This window comes from Patella vulgata, chromosome 4 (genome assembly GCF_932274485.2).
Source record: "Patella vulgata chromosome 4, xgPatVulg1.2, whole genome shotgun sequence".
Taxonomy (NCBI): Eukaryota; Metazoa; Mollusca; class Gastropoda; family Patellidae; genus Patella; species Patella vulgata.
The window spans coordinates 15,185,159-15,206,764 of NC_065882.2; the positions used below are offsets into that span (position 1 = coordinate 15,185,159).

The 21,606-nt window shown below is 36.4% G+C and overlaps 1 long non-coding RNA gene across 2 annotated transcripts; it reads right to left on the reverse strand.

Annotated features, from left to right (window-relative positions):
• Positions 1 to 8,000: 8,000 nt before the first annotated feature.
• On the reverse strand, positions 8,001 to 16,520 carry LOC126818701 (uncharacterized). Of its 2 annotated transcripts, none has more exons than XR_007679320.2 (3): positions 15,238 to 16,520; positions 11,729 to 11,814; positions 8,001 to 9,457 (listed from the first exon to the last, which is right to left on the reverse strand). It is a non-coding gene; the product is annotated as an uncharacterized LOC126818701 (long non-coding RNA). The 2 variants fall into 2 exon arrangements; XR_007679321.1 differs by lacking the exon at positions 15,238 to 16,520 and adding an exon at positions 13,652 to 13,943.
• Positions 16,521 to 21,606: the final 5,086 nt, after the last annotated feature.

Below are 21,606 nucleotides of genomic sequence, written 5' to 3' on the forward strand. Positions count from 1 at the left end.
TCTCTCTCTCGTCTGCTGCCGTTCTAAATAGAACAAGCGCATGCGTGATTTCTGCTAGAATGGTAATGGTAGCGGGCCATATGTGGAATCCTTCTCAATGGCTGTAGCTAGAGACGGCTGTTAGTTTTAAACAATAAAAGAGTTGAGTGACTAAGTGGGGGTTAGATGTTGAAAGGACTACGATGATGTGTTTCTAATTAATGTAATTAAGTAATGATTTAAGCTTATAAATAAATAAAAAGATAGGAAATCGCAGAATATACATCACGGTCTTCTATACCAAACTTCAAACAGTAGATATTTGTTTTATCAGTACTTGTCAGACTGGATTCGCTAGGGATACACATCTTCATCCTTTCTCATATCAAAGACGGCCCCGACATGTAAAACCAACATATTTCGTTTTATAAAAAAAAAACCGGTTTCATTTTTTTTACACTAAGTGGATGATCACACAGCAGATATTGATATAATGAATGTGTTATTATTTTCTATATTATAGTATATTTTGTTTGTCTGACACAAAGGAAAGTGGTAATATTTTGATTAATTTATAAAACCAACCATACCACGGTCGTCACGTCTTTGCATGGGGTTCATATAATATTATTACGATTTTATTAAATCTTCTAAACATCAACGTTTCTCATGTGCAATGTTTAAAAACTCTGATTCTTAAATTTGTTAGTAACCAAAATAACGTGTGTTTACAATAAGTGATGTTATCTATACTAATTATTTGCGACTGTCGTTTGTTTGTCTGTTTGTCTGTCTGTTCGTGGTTGGCGGCTACACTAGGGATGTCCCGAGGCTGAAATGTGGTGCATAGTAGTATCTCGGACCGGGGGGAAACATGGGCTAGGTGGCGTTCTCGGGGTTATACTACCTTCAACCCGTGCAGCGCCGATCGTCATCCGTTAGTAAAGAGACAAGTAATGGACATTATTCAAGACTATTGTATGTACCTAAATTTAAAATAAATGGCGATTAATTATTTTGACATCCAAGGCTTATTACTGCTTAATTAATGGGTTTGTCTCACTTAATGGGTCAAACGATGAATTAGGGAAATTATTATATAGCCGGGCTGGACAGTGGACATTGTTTATGTGGTCAGCATCCGCTCTTTGATCCGCGGTAAAAGAAAATATGTGTGTTTTAGTGTCATGACACTGTCTTCGTTCATGGTCTAGTCGTTTAGAAGGTATGCTGAAAAATGAAATGAAGTGGGGTTTAAAGTCCTACTGTTCTGCGCCGACTGAGCTAATGAAGACGTGCATACACCATACAGTACGCTGTGACGGAAATTTTGCCCGGACAGCGGCGCTACGGCCTACTCTTTATATCTTATTCCAACTGCCAAGGAATATTTTACGCCAATGTGTACACGGGACCTCGGATTTTCGTCACATCCGAACGACTATACGTTGTCCCTTGCCGGACATGGACGTAAAAGAACCTTTGATAATTGGAGAGAGAGAGAGAGAGAGAGAGAGAGAGAGAGAAATGGGGTTTAACGTCCACTCGACACAAACTAGGTCATTTCGGGACTAACATATCGTTTAATTTTATTTCAATAATTTGCTTGTGCGTAGGGGTCTTTAGCAGTGGGGGGAAGCCGGAGGACCCGGAGAAAACCCACGAGGTTGGACAGGCGACCCTACTCCTTGCTACGTACAACTGGGGATTCGAAACCACTCCATGTGATACAGCACGCACGTGCTACACATTGGGCCATCCCCCCCCCCCCCTTTGATAATTGGAATTCAAATGTTGTCTGGGTAAAATCTCACTCACGGTACACTGTATAGCGCATGCCCGTCTTCATTAGCCCTGTTGGTGCCGAAACGTACTAATAGTAGTATGTTGAATCACGTGTCATTCTTATGTCAATGGAAAAATATAGTGCAGCGATATAATGTTTTTGTCTGTGACGGCACAGAAAGTAGCTAAATCTTCCTATTGCAGATCATTATTTTGGTTTGAAATGTTATGTGAACTATTATTTGAACTATTATATTAACATGACAAGCCCATAATCAACTCTCTATAGCCATCGCGTCACGCTTCGCTTTGTTTTCAATGCTAAGCTTTTTAACACGACGTCGCGCTTAGTGAGACTTCATTATTTTACATTTTTAAATGTAAATACAATAATTCTTAAAAAATAAATTTTTATTCCAATATAATCTCTTTCTCAGACATTTTGTACTGGAAGCTGACTTTCATTCGTTCCCATATTTCATTCAATAATTATAGGCTGTATGTCTAGGTTATAGCATAGTTAAGTGCAGGAGTGAACATAATCGTGAATTCTTTTAACATCGGTCTTAATCTGATATCTTGGGAATTGCTAATAAATTCGTCGTAGGTATATCCAAAATATTCTTGTGTTAATTATGTCTGTAAAAATGTCAAGGATGTTCATACCATAAGTAATACAACATTTGAGAATCTATAAAACAACGGATGTAAATAACGGAAGCCATACCCACATCGTTATCAGTACCCTGTCATCGTTTGTTTAACACTCATTCATACTAGTGTTTACGATTTTAAGTTTAGAACAGAATATAAAATATAATAAAGATATTATAGGCCTAGAATTGTCGAATTATATACTAGCAGTTTGACTAAGTGTCTAAGGATGTATATGACTCTGGAATATCTCGTGGCCCTAGTTGGGCTGAAACGCACTTTGTGTCTAGTTGTTCTGATAGAACGGAAAGTAGGCGGAGATGCTGCTGTCCCGGTGAAATTCTCACGTAACCATATAAATTCAATTTTCGTCGAGGTCGCTGAGATGTAAATAAGGTTAGGGCACGTGATTGTTGGCGAGATTGTAGGTTAGGTTTAAGAATTTGGGGGGAGAGGTTAAGTCTCCACATAAGCACTGACCTAGGATGATGAAAAATTAGTTCGTGGTATTTCCTAGTTTTATTAGAATACATACAATACATTAGATTTATATAGAAAGGCGATTTCACTGTTTATTGGTGTTGGTGGCGCTGATGGTCTTCCTTGGGTGGTGCTTCTGGTATTCTGGTATTATTGTTTCTGAAGAAAAAAGAAAATAAATTTGAGGCTCTCGGGAGAGAGCCACATTAGTGTGTTTCCTACAACGGATTGGATTTTCTAAAAAAAATCGTGTTTGTTCCACATCACCGGGTTACGGCTAGGGATTCTTATATCTAATTGATTTTAATAACTAACGGTTAGGCATAGGATTTGATATATGGTTTGTTTTGGGTCAGGGTGGAGACTGGTCTTATTTAATCTAATTTACTGTGCACTAGGATGTCGTTCAGATTTTTATTTTTAGAATATGCAATTATAAGTTTCTGTGTGAATATTTTCGGGTGATTTTCTTGGAGATCAGTATAGTGTTTTCTGATGATTTTGGACGCACTTGCTGCTGTTGCGCTAAATGGAACTACAAAAGGAGCTATTGCGCTAGCCGTATGAATATTCAAACCTAGGGGGGCTGTTGTTTTCAATTTGTCAATCCAGAATTTTTTTCTTGTTAGCCTAAACGTTTTAATTTCTTCTGAAGTTTCAAAGTCGCTCTTGGTCTTTTCTATTGGCGTGACAATGAGATCAGAAATGTCATGATTTGGTTGGTTGAAATGAATTGAGACAGGTTTGTCCTTTTTGGTGACTATGTCAGACCGGTGACCGTTAATTCTTTCCCTAAGTGCATTTTGAGTCTCCCCTACGTATTGCTTGTCACATTTTCTGCATGAGATTAGATAAATTATGTTTGAACTACTGGGAATTTTGTGCCAGATGTTTTGTTATGGAAATGGTCGGATATGTTTAAGATTTTGCATGTTTGACATCTTGGATGGCCACAAATTTTGGTTTTATGTGCTGATTGTATATTATTTGTTTCTTTGGCGGCAAGCTCAGCTAGAGTGTTGTTTTTTATACGTCGTAGATAGCGTTTGGAGTATCCCCTTTCCCTTAGTTTGCTAAATACCAATGTACATGCTGACTCAAAGTCGGTCTTCTGAGTACATATCCTATGAAAACGGAGAATCTGAGATTTTATGATGCCAGAGAATGTATGTTTTGGGTGAAAGGAGCTTTTGAACAATAATTGATGTGTGTCGGTTTCTTTGAAAAATACTTTAGTTTCCAATTGGCCTGTGATTTTGGTGTTGTTACTTTTAAAAACGGTAGTATCAAGGAAATCTATGCTGTTATGGCTTACATTTGCGGTTAATTTGACAGATGGATGATGATTGTTCAGAATGTTGAAAAACGTCCAAAATTCGTCTAGTGGGTAGGTCCAGACTATGAAAACGTCATCTAAAAACCGCCCATAGAAATCTGGTTTTAATGGACAGAGTGGCAGAACTTCCCTTTCGTGACCTTTGACCAAACTTTAAGCTGTCCTTGCCAAATAGATCTAACCTAAGAGTAAGTGGAAACGCCCCTGCCCGGATAAAATATCCTCATAGCACAATGCATGGCGCATGTCTGTCTTCATTATCCCGGTTGGTGCAGAAAATGGCGACGTTATAACCCTCATTTCATTTCATTTTGCTATAAAATCTCTTCGTAATTAATACAATGAGTGACAACTTTATTTGGTGAACTCGACAATTTTCAATTTATTTAGAAAATAATCAGTAAGCAGCACGCTCCATTAGAATAAGATTGGTTTTGTTATTGAAATTTTTCACGATTGCAAATAAACGATCAAGAAGACCCGTTTATAATTTCAAGTCACGAACATCAGGACCTGTAAAGAACGTTACTCGAGTAATTTGAAACTTAAGACTTGATAACTAAGTCTCATATTCGCCAAGCCCTTGTTGACTGTTTGTGTATATCCTATATCAGGACACGCGCTCCGTTACGGTTGATTAACACGGCGCGTGCCCCTCAACAATGGCCTTTACAACTTATCCCTATTTTGGTGAAATAACTCGATTTTAATGTCAGTGGTTGAAAAGACGTAATTCTGGCGAAGAAAACTTTCATCATTGTGAAAATGTAATCGATAGAACCCCTCTTACATTTATTTTAAAATGTTTTATGCACGAGTCGACACGTGTTTATGTGCGTGCATAAGACGGATCGGATTTCTATTCACTAGCTGATTTATCGGACGTTTCTTTTGTTGTTTTATTGCGTTATCTGTCACGGCAATTTGAACACCGAGGCGTTAGATAACATACTCTACTCACCCCGAACACAAAGAACTATAAAACTGAAATTTAACAAATCATGATTCTATTATTTCACGATTATTGCTACAATAATCACGAATGTTCGATTATTCGATTCATTGAATGAATATGGATTGCTATAAAAAATGTTTATGATAAAAAAGATCTTTTATTTGTTTTCAAATTTTAAACACTGCAGCAACGGATCGTCATTTGAAGCATTTGAAATTCCCTTCAAACAACACAATTGTGGAAGCTGGGTCTTTTAAACGGAATATTAATCAAAAATTGGCCAATTCCAGGCAATATTTAAAGAAAGAAAGACATGCGGTTTAACGTCCACTCGACAGAAACCAGGTCATTTCGGTACTAACATATGGTTCAATTTTATTTCAATAATTTGCTTACGCGTAGGGGTCTTTAGCAGTGGGAGGTCCCGGAGAAAACCCACGAAGTTGGACAGGCGACCCCGCTCCTTGTCACGTACAACCGGGGAATCGAAACCACGCCAGTTGACTCAATGACAGACCTTGCTAACCATTCGGTCATCCACCCCCTCCCCCTCCCCAGTATTTAAAAAGATGTGATGAATTGAAATTTGTAAATATTCGGAATCCACTGTAGACGATACGTGTATAGGAAATAGTCAATCAAAGCAAGCCAGCGCCACCTGTGAATTTCGTTGAAATGTTCTGATGGGCCTCTCAATTGTATCGTGGAATCCAAGATGTTTTTGTCGGTCCTGAAGAACAGAATATTTTAAAAACCGAAACAGTTATTCGTAATATTTATCACTTGTGCAGACTAGCAAGGAACATATGTCTATAGCCTCTTGGATGAGACGAAAAAAACGGGTAAAATTTCCCTCTTAGCACACTGCATGGCGTAGATCCGCCTTCATGGTCCGGTCGATGTAGCAAAGTAACACATTCAACCCCATTTCATTTCATTTCACTTGATTAATTACAATGAATTCAAACAATGCATTTATATGTCTGTTAAAAATTTTTATTGTGAGATGAATTTTTATAAACTCCGTCATAATTATATTTGTATAGTGTTTAAATATATTTATTGGATACATTTTGTTCGAAAATAATTTAGACTGCTTTGTTTCAAAGTACTAGCGATAGTTAGAATACTGATAATACATTGTTTAATTCAGGGAAACATTTAAATATATAGTAACTTCTTTGTTCCAAAGTAAGCGCGGTAGTTAACATAAAGTTGCACTAATAATACAGTTATGTTAAAACGATGCGTGTTTCAATTCAGGGAAAACAATTAAATAAATAAATAGGGATATAAGAAATACATAGTACTGCTTTGTTCCAAAGTACGAGCGATAGTTAACACATAGTTGTACAATTAATACAATTATGACAAAACGATGCTTGGTTCTTTCAGGGGAATATATCTAAATAAATAATGTTATAACAAACATTTAAATAAATTGTATTATAATAATAATATATATAGAGAGACACTTCTTTGTTCAATAGTATGAACGAATAATTGACAAATAAATACAATTATGACAAAACGATGCGTGTTTGAGTTTAGGGAATTCAACAGCCCCTGATGAACAAAGCGACATATGTATTGAAATATAAAATGACCCCAAGAGATGGATAACGATTTGAGAAACACCATCTGTCAACCATCGTTATTGTTGATACAAACCAATTGTATGATAGACCAGATGATTGTTGATATTAAGGGCTGGCAAAAACTCCCTAATGGTTATTGATGGCTGAATAGTCCCGTGTTCATTTTATAATGATATGACATTTAAATTGTCCGACTGCCTCTTCTAATATAATCACATGTTCCTGAATTGAGAAATATAAATAGGGGAGCTTAAATAGTCTAATAGGACAGGGGGTGGTTCAACACACAACAACGATCAAATTTTAAAGAGAGGGAGAGAGAGAGAGAGAGAGAGAGGGGAGGTTACGCCCACACGACACAAACTAGGTCATTCCGGGACTAACATCTGATTCATTTTTATTTCAATAACACTCAACAACAACCAAATAAAAAACTTGGATAACATGGTCATGAGATAAATAGAAGGACAATATAGTTAGTTAGTCTGATCGTACCAGAAGCTTGTGGGGGCGAGGGCGCAAAACACGCAACAGCAATCTAAAAAACACAAAGAAGACATATCACATACACACATGCTGCGTGATGCCACAAGAACAACGGGTGCAATAAAGGATACCACAAGACATTCACACGGACATCGTAATTTGTAAGCCATCAAAATAAGTAAGATTCTCGCAGTTCGACTTAGTACCAATATTCTTGATACAAATGAAATTCATGCTTTCAAGCGCAGAAAACAAAAGCGAATCGCATACTTAAAATACTACTTGGTTTATTACATGCAACGTTCCAATACTCTTTTCTTCATTAGGAAACCTATAATGTTTAAACCAAGTATAAACCAAGTGAAAAAAGCAAAAGCGAATCTAGTTTATTACATGCAACGTTCAAATACCCTTTTCTTGATTAGGAAACGTATAATGTTTAAACTAAGTATAGTAAATCCTTAGAGTTATGATATTATGAACAATATGTCATTATATTCGTTGATTCACGCACGACTGGTGTGAAAAATGGTATGTCAAGGGAGACCACTCTATAAGCAACACGACTCCTTTTTCACGCATGATTAATAGAACACTAAATGACACTAAAGTTAATCTATATAAGCTATTAAATATTCATATACCGGGGTTTAATCAGTACATTAACTTGGTTATTAATTTATTAAGTATTTATCTTACACGAGTAGAATAATTTAAACAACCGCGATAAACCTCGTCCGCTCACAAAGGAAAATAACGCATGGCCACGTTCGGAGTGGAATAACAGTGCGAGTAGATTGACTTTTGTTTTTTCTTTCTATTTAAGAATTCCAAGCACGGAATTATGCACCAATGAAAGTGCTGAACAACTGTTTTTCGTTCTGTTTTGCAGACAAAACTGTTTGCATTAAGAATTGTGTATTGAGGCCATTACACATTAATTATTTACTTTTCATTTCTTGAGTTCATATAGCTAAATGAAAAAGACTTTATTATTCTGCTTTTGTTTTTGAAATAAAATTCAATGGGGTTTTAACGTCCTAATTTTCTACATCGACTGAGCTAATGAAGACGGACTTTCGTTGTGAAACATATAATAAATCTACTGGTTCGAGGCAGACAAGGTATGAACACTGTAAAAACATACTGGTTCGTGGTAGACAAGGTTTGAACACAGCAAAAACAAAATAGACACAAAGCAGTAAGACAGGAACGTTTCTGCTCGAACCGGGCTATGAGAGACATTTAGCACGGCCCGATGCGTTTCTGTTTGCTCTTCATCGAATTTCAACTGTCAAGGGTTGTTTTACGTGCATGCCAACGTATACACGGGAGCTTGGGGTTTTGTCCCATATTCGAAGGACTAGACACTGTTCCTTACCGGGTTCCCCTTCATTAGCCCAGATCGGAGCAGAACAGTAGGATGTTAAACTCCATTTCATTTCATTTCATTTCCCGTGCCCCTGACAAGTGGAAGCATTAGTCATCGAGCCGCCACGCAGCCATTAAAATCAAACAGAAACGGATTACGATAACTAAACCTATCTTGGAATATTATTCGTTTGTAGATTTATGTCGTAGGAAATTTGACAATAATATTTTCTTTCTTTTAGAAATAATCTATTTGAAATCAAGTCAAATTAAAGAAGAATTTACTCTATTAATAGAATTTGAAATTTAAAATAGCAAACGTCAAGGAAATGAATGAAGTTGTTAATGATACGGTAACTCTATTACAAACGACAACTAAACAAAGGGGAGGTAATTAGTGTTAAATTATACGTCATTATGACTAGCAATGAGCTAATGAATCAAGCGTCAGTGATGAACCGTGAACTCATATTACACCCCCAGGGGGAGATTACTCTAACCGTTAGTAACCAGCCTATAATGACCCTTTGTTACGTTGCCAAAAAGGTTCACTGTACTTTTGATTCCACTGAAAAATAAACGACCATTAATGCTTTGAGTGAATTTATGCCCGCCTACTTTTTTTTATAGAATTCCATTTGTCAAGGGTTCGTTTACGTACACACCAGCATGTACACGGGAATTCGTTTTTTGTCCCATCCGAACAACTAGACAAAGTTCGTTGCCACCCCATCTCCTCCTGTACCACTGGAATATCCCGAGGATTTAGTGAGTCTTCGCCATTGTCTCGTCAAACACTTGAAAACAAGAAATCTAAAAAAAAAAAAAAAAAGTTCCAACATTTCTAAACTATAATTACGACCGTGGGGAGTCCTTTCCAACAATAAACCGAACCGTATCAATTATGAGACAAAGACCCCGTGTAAAGATTTAATTATCCACTTCCGAATTCATCTTTTGGGAAAAATGACCTAAAGTAATTGCACAGCATGATGTAAATTATCAAGTTTGGATTTCAACTCATGGGATCTAAAAAACACAACTTGGCTTTTAATGGTTTTAATGAGATATGACGTGATTGGTTAATTCTATTTAGAAAATCTAATTAGGGACAAAATTGCAAACTTAACACTACAAAATTCTCAATCTTAAATAACCCGGGATCAACGTTTATCGGAATAAAACAACAAAATACAAAAGAAAAAAAAACCCCAAAACATGGTAGAACCCCACAACATTTCGATCAGCAGATAAACAAACGGAATTGCTATCCATTGAGACCTTATTATGAATAATAACCATATTTGATTATATAGAAAATGAAATAAAATGACATCCTACGTTTCTGCACCAACCGGGCAGTGCGCTATAAGGTAGCTTTTGCCCGGGCAGCAGCGTCCCAGAAGGGGGGCCAAGGAAGGAATATTTTTCCTCTCCTACATTCATGACAATAGCATCGTTGGGTCACTCCACTCTAATCCTATACATTCACACACCTAAATGAGCAGAAATATTGTCCTCAAAGGTTCTGATTTCATCAAATTCACGGGTAGTTTCCCCTGACCTGAAGTTGTCGCCACCTTGGACCCCCGCTGCTCAAATTGCTGGACACACAAGAAGGAGTAGAGTCGCCTGTCCAACCTGGTGGGGTCTCTTCGGGTCCTCTGTTTTCCCCCCACTGCTAAAGACCGATACGCGCAAGCGAATTATTGATATAAGGTAGCCACGGTGGCTAAGTGGTTAAGACGCTGGCTCGCAAGCCTGGCGGTCGCGTGTTCGATCCCTGCATTGGCCGAGAAAGTTCATCGGGATTTTCCGACGTGGTTCCCCCTTGTCAGTGATGCATAACGGAAGGCCTGACCAGGACAGCTCCCTAGTCGTTCGGATGAGACGAAAGAATGAGGTCCCCTGTACACATTGGTGTGCACATTAAAGATCCCTTGGCAGTTGGAATTCGATATAAGTGTAGGCCGCTGTGCCGCTCTCCGGGCAAAATTTTCCTCAAAGCACACTGTCTTCATTAGCCCAGTTCGGAGCAGAACAGTAGGACGTTAAAACCCATTTCATTTCATTTCAAATTCGCGGGTAGTTTCCCCCGACCTGAAGTTGTCACCACCTTGGAGCCCCCGCAGATCAAATTGCTGGACACGTCCCTGTGTTTCCATCTGCACTGCACACACTGAGCAACCGTGGCTCAATGAGTAAAGCATTGGTTCGCTAAGAAGCATACTAAAAACATGTATTTATTCGCCGTACATATTTGCAGATCTTTTGCTGGCTTCAAATCTTATATAAATTATCATTTAGACCAGTGGTTCTCAACCTTTTTTTGCCAACGGCACACCTTGGAACACATAAAAAAAAATAGCGTCACACCTGGCGAAATATATATGAAAAATATTTGAATTTTGCAAAATATATAAACATTGTAAGTCAAACGGCATACAACCGTAGACGGAGATTATTCATAGACATATACGTCGTAGCAGGACTCAAAATAAGAAAAACACAGCTATGAACTTATCGGTAGACAACAGTGAATACCCAATTGGGATTACGTGGTTTTTCACATTTTCTTAGTGTGCCGTTCAAAATTTCGCGGCACACTTAGGAAGATCTCGCGGCACACTGGTTGAGAATCACTGATTTAGACATTTATACACATGACGGGTACATAATCAACTCTCTAGACCATCGGATGAACGTGATTTGAATAGATTAGAACGGCCGCGGGATTTAAAAATGGATAATCGAGACTTAGCCTCTGTTGTCAGTACCGTTGCTACGATAAAATACAATCTACGCTACATCTTCAAACAGTCATATAATCAACTGTCTAGAACATCGGATGGACGTGATTTACATGGATTAGAACGGCCGCGAGATTTAAATTGGATAACCGGGACTTAGTCTCGGTTGTCAGAACCGTTGCTACGATAATATACAATCTACTTTACATCTTCAAATAGTCATAACTTCGCCCAGAATAATGTAATTTGAATGAAATTTTCAATATCTTGATTTTTCTTTATCATTTTTTGAACTATTATATCACGAACGGTCAGCTCTTTATCTAAATCTTACCTGATACATCTTTAAGTAACTGTTTAGTTTCGGCCCTGATTGGAGACATTTTGAAGTTGTATCAGGCGTTAGTTGTAACATTTGCCCTGTAATTATAAAGCACGTGGTTGCAATTGATTATAGAGTTGGCTTTTATATTCTAGAAAAGATTAATTATGTGTGTTCAGTTGGCTATTGTAGCTTTAATATTCTATAAGACATCTTAATGTGAGTTTTTTGCTGTTGTTTGTTGACCTGTCTAAATGTAGCTTTAATATTTCATTAAATACCGTGATGCGAGTTTGACTGTTGTTAGTTGAATCATGTAATATAGCTTTAGTATTCTATTAAATACCGTCATATGAGTTTTACTGTTAGTTGAGCCATGTAAATAATATAACTTTAGTATTCTATTAAATACCATGATGCGATTTTGACTGTTGTTAGTTGAATCATGTAATATAGCTTCAGTATAATTCTATTAAATATCGTGATGCGAGTTTGACTGTTAGTTGAATCATGTATTCTATTAAATACCGTGATGCGAGTTTGACTGTTAGTTGAATCGTGTATTCTATTAAATACCGTGATGCGAGTTTGACTGTTAGTTGAGCCATGTTAATGATGTAGCTTTAGTATTCTATTAAATACCATGATGCGATTTTGACTTTTGTTAGTAAGGCCATGTAAATAATATAGCTTTAGTATTCTACTAAATACCGTTATACGAGTTTGACTATTAGTTGAGCCATGTAAATAATATAGCTTTAGTATTCTATTAAATACCATGATGCGAGTCTAACAGTTATTAGTTAAGCCATGTATATAGCTTTAGTATTATATTAAATACCGTGATGCAAGTTTACAGTTGTTTTTTTTATATTACCCATGCACATATAGCTATTAAATACCATGATGTGCGTTTGGCGGTTTTTAGTTGGCCCGTGTAAATATAGCTTTAATATTCTATTAAATACCGCGATGCGAGATTGACTGTTGTTAGTTGACCCATGTAAATATAGCTTTAGTATAATCACTTAAATACCGTTATGTGAGTTTTACTAGTGCGTGCAGAAGGAGAACAGCACTACACGTAAACAAGGCTGAAAAGACACATATGCGGACAAGACACGAACTACACAGAAATTGTAAGCAATAAACAACACATATCAAATCAAGTGAATGGATCCGGAGGCCAGTTGTTCGCGTCCACTGCGCTGTGCGTTAAATACCGTGATAGGAGTTTGGGTGCTGTTAGCTGAATGTAACGATCGTGTTTAATCCGTCTACCTGTTTACCTGTTTGAGTTTGTAAAACAAATGATTGCTAAAGATCAATACAGGTAACAGAGGTATGGGTTAATTCTCTAATATTATTCTAGTCAATAGGAAGAAGAGTTGTGTGTAATTATTGATACAAACGGTGGCAAACTGTGTAATCTCTACTCATTGACAACATACAGTGTTTATTATAGTCAATTATTGTTTTAATCAAAGATCCTGTTAAAACCACTAACAACCTTAAGCAAACATCTTTAACAGTCGCACAACATGTTATGGTAAATTTGGTATAAATGAAATGAAATGAAATGAAATAATAATTATAAACATGTACTTTTGTAGAACTTCAAATCCATCCAAAAGCATTCTCAGAGTGGAATGAGAAAATATACAAAATGAAAAAAAGTCTAATTCTAATAGCATTTCCCGGAATAAGTGAGTCTTCAGCTGTGATTTGAAAGTAGTCAAAGTTTCACTGTTTCGGATTTTCAGATGTAAATCATTCCACAATTTAGGAGCAACTACACTAAAATTTCTATCATCAAAATGTTTCAGTTGTGACTGTGGAACGACAAGAGTGTTTTGGTTATAAGATCTCAAGGACCGATTTGGTTGATATGGTGTTAGTATTTCAGTTATATAGCTAATGACAGATTTTACTTACACTGGTATGTGAGGCACAGGACCTTGAAGTTGACGCGGGCTGGAATTGGAAGCCAATACAGTGCTTGGACTAGGTGGAAATTAGCCATTTTTCCTCAAATTTAGGAATGCGACCCCCACAGACAATACAGTTCTGTTGAAGAGAATCTTGTCATCAACTTGTCAAAGACAATATGTTGTAGCCTAATTATCTGATACAGCTGATGTGGTGTTTAGGGGATGCTAAGTATCATATTACACTGCTCTATATTTAGATGGGTTTGGATCAGTTTCTATATGAGACTTAATTCACATTCAAATTAAATGTAGAAAAAAATAATTAAAATAAAAATTTAATAAATAAAAATAACATTTGATTCAAATATTACATAAAGTTATACTAAGATTTTTATATTTTAAATTTGATGTACTAGAAGAAACTTTATTGCATAAAAAGGTTATGTGCATATACAAATAAAAATAATAGAAAGATACATGCAGTAAGCAAAGATACATATACATGTACATAATTATACAGATACACAAGAAATGAACAAATTGTATACAAAAGCTCCCAAACATTCTAAAATGTCTACATTTTTATTGATCATCAGTATCTTAAATTGTTGAGAGCCACGGTTGCTAAGTGGGTAAGACACTGGCTCGCTAGCCCGGAGGTTGTATGTTCGATCCCTACATTGGTCGAAAAAGTTCGTTGGGATTTTCCTGCCTGGCTTCCATTTGTCAGTGGTGCCGGACGGAAGGACTGACAAGGACAGCCGTCCAGTCGTTCGGATGGTACCAAAGCCGACTGCCAGGGTATACCTTAGCGTGCACGTAAAAGATCACTTGGCAGTAGGAATTCGATATAAGAGTAAGCCATGGTGCAGCTGCCTGGGCAAAATTTCTCTCATAGCACACTGTATGGCATATGTCCGTCTTCATTAGATGGACAGAACAAGCTAACAAAAAGGCGGGTTTTTTTGTACAATCAGTGGTCATAATCCAGCAAGTTACGGTCTGAAGTATCAACATTAGGAACATAAAAACGAGACCCGGTCTGGTACATGCCAATATCCAAAGAAACCAAGCTCTTTGGGAGATATGCCCATATTTCAAGTTCTATCAACATCGGATAACAATTGTGACCTGTTGAGTGTCCACAAACAAATTATGGCCGGACAAATGGACAGTGGCGACAGCAGTGTACATCCACAAGAACATGTAGTCGTATAAAAATCAGGACCGGATGAAATGAGCCCTCTCAAATTAAAATAACAGCTATGTTATGTATTGGGTTGGTTAGAATATTGGTTATATGACAGTCTCCATATGTAACAGTGTTAAGCTGTTATCTATCAACTTCAACTTAATCATTAAGTTAATTCATCATATTTAAAATGACAGTTTAAGAAATGTTACTTTAATTTTTAAATGAAATGCGCAATTTAAATTTTATCTAGTTAAGTATTTGCAAATTCTGTACAAAAATACAAACTACTACAGTACATGTACTTTGTCTGCTTTAAACATGCAAATCATTATCCAATTAAACCAAATAATACATACGTTCTGTTTTCAGAAAGATTATAATTATAAATAGCTCACCTTTATTGAAAGATGTCAATTCTTTATTCTGGCATCCACTACCATTCTTTTTAATGATAAAACTTAGTTTTTGGAATAAATAAACAACTGATTCCCCAGAAATGATACCGATTATAATAAATGATGTCATTTGATACTCCCAATAGCAGGCAGGTTTATAGTTGTCAACATTTAAGGGTAATAATGCTATCAAGTCGGACATGTTGTTTAGATTAGCATACCAACCAATTAAATGTCAGTGAACTGGACACAACACAAACATCCAAAATTTAGCCCCTTTTCTGGAGCTGGTCTATACACTGAATATAGAGATTGGAGTTTAAAGTCCTACTGTTCTGCTCCGACTGGCTTAATGAAGACCGGCATGCGCCATACAATGTGCTAGGAGGGAAATTTATATCGAATACCAACTGTCAAGGGAAATTGTACGTTCACGCTAATGTATACGCGGAGCCGTGGTTCCCCTTTGTCAGTGATGCAAGACGGAGGGCCTGACAAGGACAGCTGTCTAGTAGTTCGGATTGGACGACAAACCGAGGTCCCGTGTATACATTGGAATGCACGTAAAAGATCCCTTGACAGTTGGAATTCGATATAAGTGTAGGCCGTAGTGCTGCTGTCCGGACAAAATTTCCCTCATAGCACACTGTATGGCGTATGCATGTCTTCATTAGCCCAGTTCGGAGCAGAACAGTAGGACGTTAAACCCCATTTCATTTCATTTATACGCGGAGCGTCGGCTTTTCGTAACATCCGAACTACTAGACAGCTGACCTTGTCAGGCCCTCCATCCTGCACCACTGACACGGGGAAACCACGCCGGAACATTCTGAGGAATTTTTTTTCGGCCAACACCGGGAGCGAACCCGAGACCATCAAGCCAGCCTCTTACTCACAGAGTCACAGTGGTTCCTAACTTTAGTATAAGACCCGCTGTAACACTTGTACAGCACGTAATGTTGTATTTGTATAAGCCCCTTTTAACAGTTATCGCATAGCACGTAATTTGTATAAGTCCCCTATTAACAGTCTTCGCATCGCACGTAATTTGTATAAGGCCCCTTTTAACAGTCTTCGCATAGCACGTAATTTGATTTTAGTATATCTTTGAGTTTCCGCTTCCACCCAGTCGAGATCTGAAATACATAACTTACGGTTGTAAAATATACCCGAACTACATCTGGACAACTTCAACCTTGCATGGTGTTATTACAGTTTGTCGTCTGCATGGTTCATCTTGCTATCGAATTTTCACAACATTTCAAGCCGTTAACCTAATAGAATTGCATAAGTAAACATCCTGCCTGTTTTTATAAGAAAAAGATTACAGACTAAAGAAGCTAATTTACAGACATTTTAATTCGTAAATCGACGATTTTTGTCACAAACACAAAGTATTTCTAGAATTTTGAGACGTGTAAATTCGTAAATCTACGATTTTTGTTGCAAACACAAAGTATTTCTAAACTGTTTCAATGGCATTTAGTAATTGAACTGGAGTATACAGTTCACAATTCTATGGAATACAATTACTGCTTTTAACTAAGCATTGTTGTGTACATGTATATATTGTCCTGTCATATTTTCATTTTTTTTATCATAGCTTGATAATGACTAGAGAAGCCTAGTCGAAACGTCGCTCAGTTAAAAGCAGTAATTGTATTCCATAGAATTGTGACCTGTATAAAGTATTTCTAAAATTTTGAGATGTGTAAATTCCGCTTTCATTTTATCAAATCGAATAAATTTATTTAGTGTCTGTGCTCATGACAGATGTTAAACGGATAACAGCCATATTACAAAATAGTATACTATATATAATTTTGGAATATGGCGACCATTCAAGTCAGATATCGATAGATACGCGCTCGTAGATCTCTGTGTTCAGAACAAGGTGTATGGTGGCCGTATAGCCTCAACGTTCAATATGAATGATTGTTACCGTGACGGTTAGCGTCGCTCTTCCGGTTTATCCGTCCTAATGTAAAAAATTCAAATTTTAAGAAGTTTGCATTATAAAGCTAAACGCTTGTCTTAAAGTAAACATTATCCATTTCTAAACACTCGATGAGGCTAACATTATTTGATTAAATTTCATGAAACTTTGGTTCCCGACACGTGATTACCATTAACCAATAGATAAAGAGATTATTGATTAATTCACACTGTTTAAACCATGGAATGCTATTGGTCAACATCCAAAACACCGGAAGAAGCGATTTTAGCACGTATAGCTAAGTTGAGTGCCCAGTAAAATGACGAAATTGTAAATTTGTCGATTAAACTAAATTGTTGACTGTCGTGTTTGGAACTTAGAAATTTGTCTCTCGTCTGTAACGGTAGCGTTAAAATGGCGGAAAGTAAACACACAGCCTGAGAAATATTCGCTGTTAATCCTCTTTAAAAACTCATATTCTTATACAGAGCAATAAATACAATTAAATATCTACAAATATGGTTTTTTTTTTTTATCGAAATTGAGTTAGGAACAAATTTTAAGTTACTAGGGTATGTGCTTCCTGTTGTTGTACTAGATATTCCAATCTTTTGATTTTGTAAGCAGTTAGACCCATGACACAGCCTAGCAACTTCCTTCATTTGCCTAGTATGCCACAGAAAAACCTAGTAACTCAATAGTCAAATCAATGCATAAGCTGGGGTTTAATATTCATTCGTTACTTTTTTCTTTGTTTTCTCTAGATAAGAAAAACGTGAGTTACTAGGTGTTGCCTTTTGACGGGAGAAATATAAACTCATAGTCTTACATAGCATACTAAATACAATTATTTGAATGGCATTTAGTAATTGGAACATAATCAAATAACACCCTTTATGGAATAACAATTACTAAATACAATTAAATATTTATAAACGCAAACAACCCATAGTCTTATAGAGAATACTAAGAAACAGAAATAAAAACCTAATAGTTTTATATAGAATACTAATAAAAAAAGGAAAATTCACAGCCTTATATAATAATAATATATTTTATTCGTACTCAGGTACAGTTAAATTATAAATACATACATACATTACAAAAGATATAAAACAATATTATACAGTGGCAATAATGTAAAGATTCAGTCAGTACATAGGTGGTGAATTATTTCACGTATATGTTCACGGTTTATATCTTTGTTGTTTGATTCTAAAAAATATATCATATCTCTCACAGTTGCTGACTTTTGAAGATTCACAATATCATTGTCAATATTAGAACAAATTGTGTTTTTGCACTTTAAAAAGTTAAATCTCGAAATACTGTATTTAAAACAAATATAATTTATATTATTACAAATATTAGAACCACTTCCATAAAAAGCATGTTTACTACAAGTCCTGATGCAAAGATTCTTGTTGTTAACTGATGTTTTAAATAATTTCTCAAATCTTGAGTGCAACTGATTTTCAACAGGACGATCTTGACATAAATGAGGTAGTAGTTTATTATGAGTGCGATAAGGCAGATTAAGTAGTCAACGAATACATTTACGCCAGGTACGGTAACGGTGTACAGCAACTAATGTACAGCAACAACTAATAGTCTTATATAGAATACTAATAAACTAAAACAACTCATAGAAAACTAATAAACACAAACAACTCATTGCCTTGTATAGAATACTAATAAACATAAACAAATCATTGTCTTATATAGAAGACTAATAAACAGAAACAACCCATAGCCTTGTATAGAATACTAATAAACAGAAACAACTCACAGTCTTATATAGAATATTTATAAACAGAAACAACTCATAGTCTTATATAGAATATTAATAAACTAAAACAACTTATAGTCCTATATAGAATAATAATAAACAGAAACAACTCATAGTCTTATATAGAATACTAATAAACAGAAACAACTATAAACAAAAACAACTCATTGTCTCATATAGAATACTAATAAACAGAAACAACTCATTGTCTTGTATAGAATATTTATAAACAGAAACAACTCATAGTCTTATATAGAATATTAATAAACTAAAACAACTTATAGTCCTATATAGAATAATAATAAACAGAAACAACTCATAGTCTTATATAGAATACTAATAAACAGAAACAACTATAAACAAAAACAACTCATTGTCTCATATAGAATACTAATAAACAGAAAAAACTCATTGTCTTGTATAGAAGACTAATAAACAAAAACAACTCATTGTATAGAATATTAATAAACAAAAACAACTCCTTGTCTTATATAGAATGCCAAATAAAATTTTCATAAATGATAACATTTCTTTTATTTTCTCTTTCCTGGTAATATTGAACAGGTGGTGGATTTCGGTTTGGTTTGAAGGGAGGTTTATCATCTAGATGAACAAAAAAAGCCTTGTAAAAATCCAGCCAGGCGTCGGTCGACCACGTGTTAGCCGTATGGTGGCTACTTTAAAGATTATGTCCGAGGATTAACTGTATTTGATGAAGTATAGAGAAATGTGTAAAAAGCCAACCTCTGTATATTTTCTATCAGATTAAGGTATCGGGTACAAGTCGGTGGTCTGTCGATTCAATAAAACAGAGATAGAAATAACTGGAATAACATTAGGACATGGTTTGTTTGGGGTGTGAATGTTTTAGCGGTTTGTACACAAGGGGGTTAGAAGATACAGAATCGATATAGGTGCAAATCAAGTCATATCAAATGAGATTTCGATTCTGATCGGAAGAATGAGGACCTCGGAGGATATTTTTTCTAAAAAAACCCCACATTCTCTGAGCTTTAAAGAAAAGCGGATTGGATAGGGCTTGTTAAATAGTCTTGAATATCGTGAAAGATGAAACTGTTATCCTTGTGATTTTTTTATGTTTTCGACGTTAAACCCGCAAATTCTAGCACTTGTACCTCAAACGGTATAAACGGAAAACTAGGCAGTGGAAAGGGACTACCATTGCTCCGTCACATGGTTTGGGTTTGCCTTCGTCCTACTGCGGGAGCCAGGGTGGCTCAGAATATATGGCACAGACTCACTAACCTGGTTCCATCCCGGTGTTTGCCGGGAGAATTCAAGTGAATTTTGCAGCATGGTTGCCGAACGTCAATGTTGCGAAAAAGGGAACGAATAAGGGCCAGTGGTCCAAGGTAGATGATGGCGTGCACGTAAAAGAACCCTTTTCAAGGTGGAATTCGATGAAAATTAGGCGGAACCCCGATGTGCGGGCACATTATCCCGCATATCATGCATGGTGTCTGTCCATTTTCATTAGCACGGTTGGTGCCGAAATGTAGAACGTTAAGTTCGCAGTCGCGCCCAGAACCGCACGACAACCAGACGGACGACAGCTGCTGTCCTTTCGCGACATGACTGCTCATCATTCGAATACGTCGATTTCTGTATGGTGTGTTTGCATCGATTTAGATCACCATGTTATGCGGAGATACAAATATTTATTCAAAGAAACGTGAATTTTGTCAAATTTTATCTGAACTGGAAAACACAACAGGGGATAAAATATGGCATGTTACATTTGTTGGGATTGTTGCATATTTTTTGTTGATCAAATCTTTAAAAAAAAAAAAAACCCGAACAGACAGAATACTTGTAAAATGTACAGACGCTATTGTCGAGTGGACTTACCCTCTCTCACTCATAACAGTTGTAAGCTGAAGTATTTTTAATTTCATGATTGCAAATACTGGAATTAACATATATTTATATATGGCTTTTATTACACGTGCTACTAAAACCCGACTTAAAGGATCATATACACGAGGTGGAATTGTTTTGATTGTTGAGAGAAGAATTGCGACCGCAAAATTGAATCGAGTTCCACGGGAAGAAAATTGGACCAATCGACACAACCAAAAGATGGATTACAGGACTGCTCGCAATGAAATGAAATTAAATGGGGTTTAACGTCCTACTGTTCTGCTCCTATACTGGGCTAATGAAGACGGGCATACGCCATACAGTGTACTATGAGGGAAATTTTGCCCGGGCAGCGGCACTATCGCCTACTCTTGTATCGAATTCAAACTGCCAGGGGATCTTTTACGTGCATTCCAATATATACACGGGACCTCGGTTTTTCGTCTCATCCGAAGGACTAGACAACTGTCCTTGTCAGGCCCTCAGGACTTCTCGCAACTTCCTCGCCAAATGAAAATGCTCTAAACGGTTATAATATTGCACCGACGAAAAGCAAGAGGAAAGCAAAACCATAAAAATACATTTTTGGTAAAAACAAAGGAATCTTATACCATTTCTTGCCAAACGAAATTGCATGTATTGAACGAAAACGTTCGAGTGCAGAATGTAAAATAAAAAGTTTCCTGTCGACTTCCCTGCCAACAAAATTATGAATTGGCGCGCCAAGTGGATTGAACTCTGCGCATGTCCAGGGAAAAGTTCG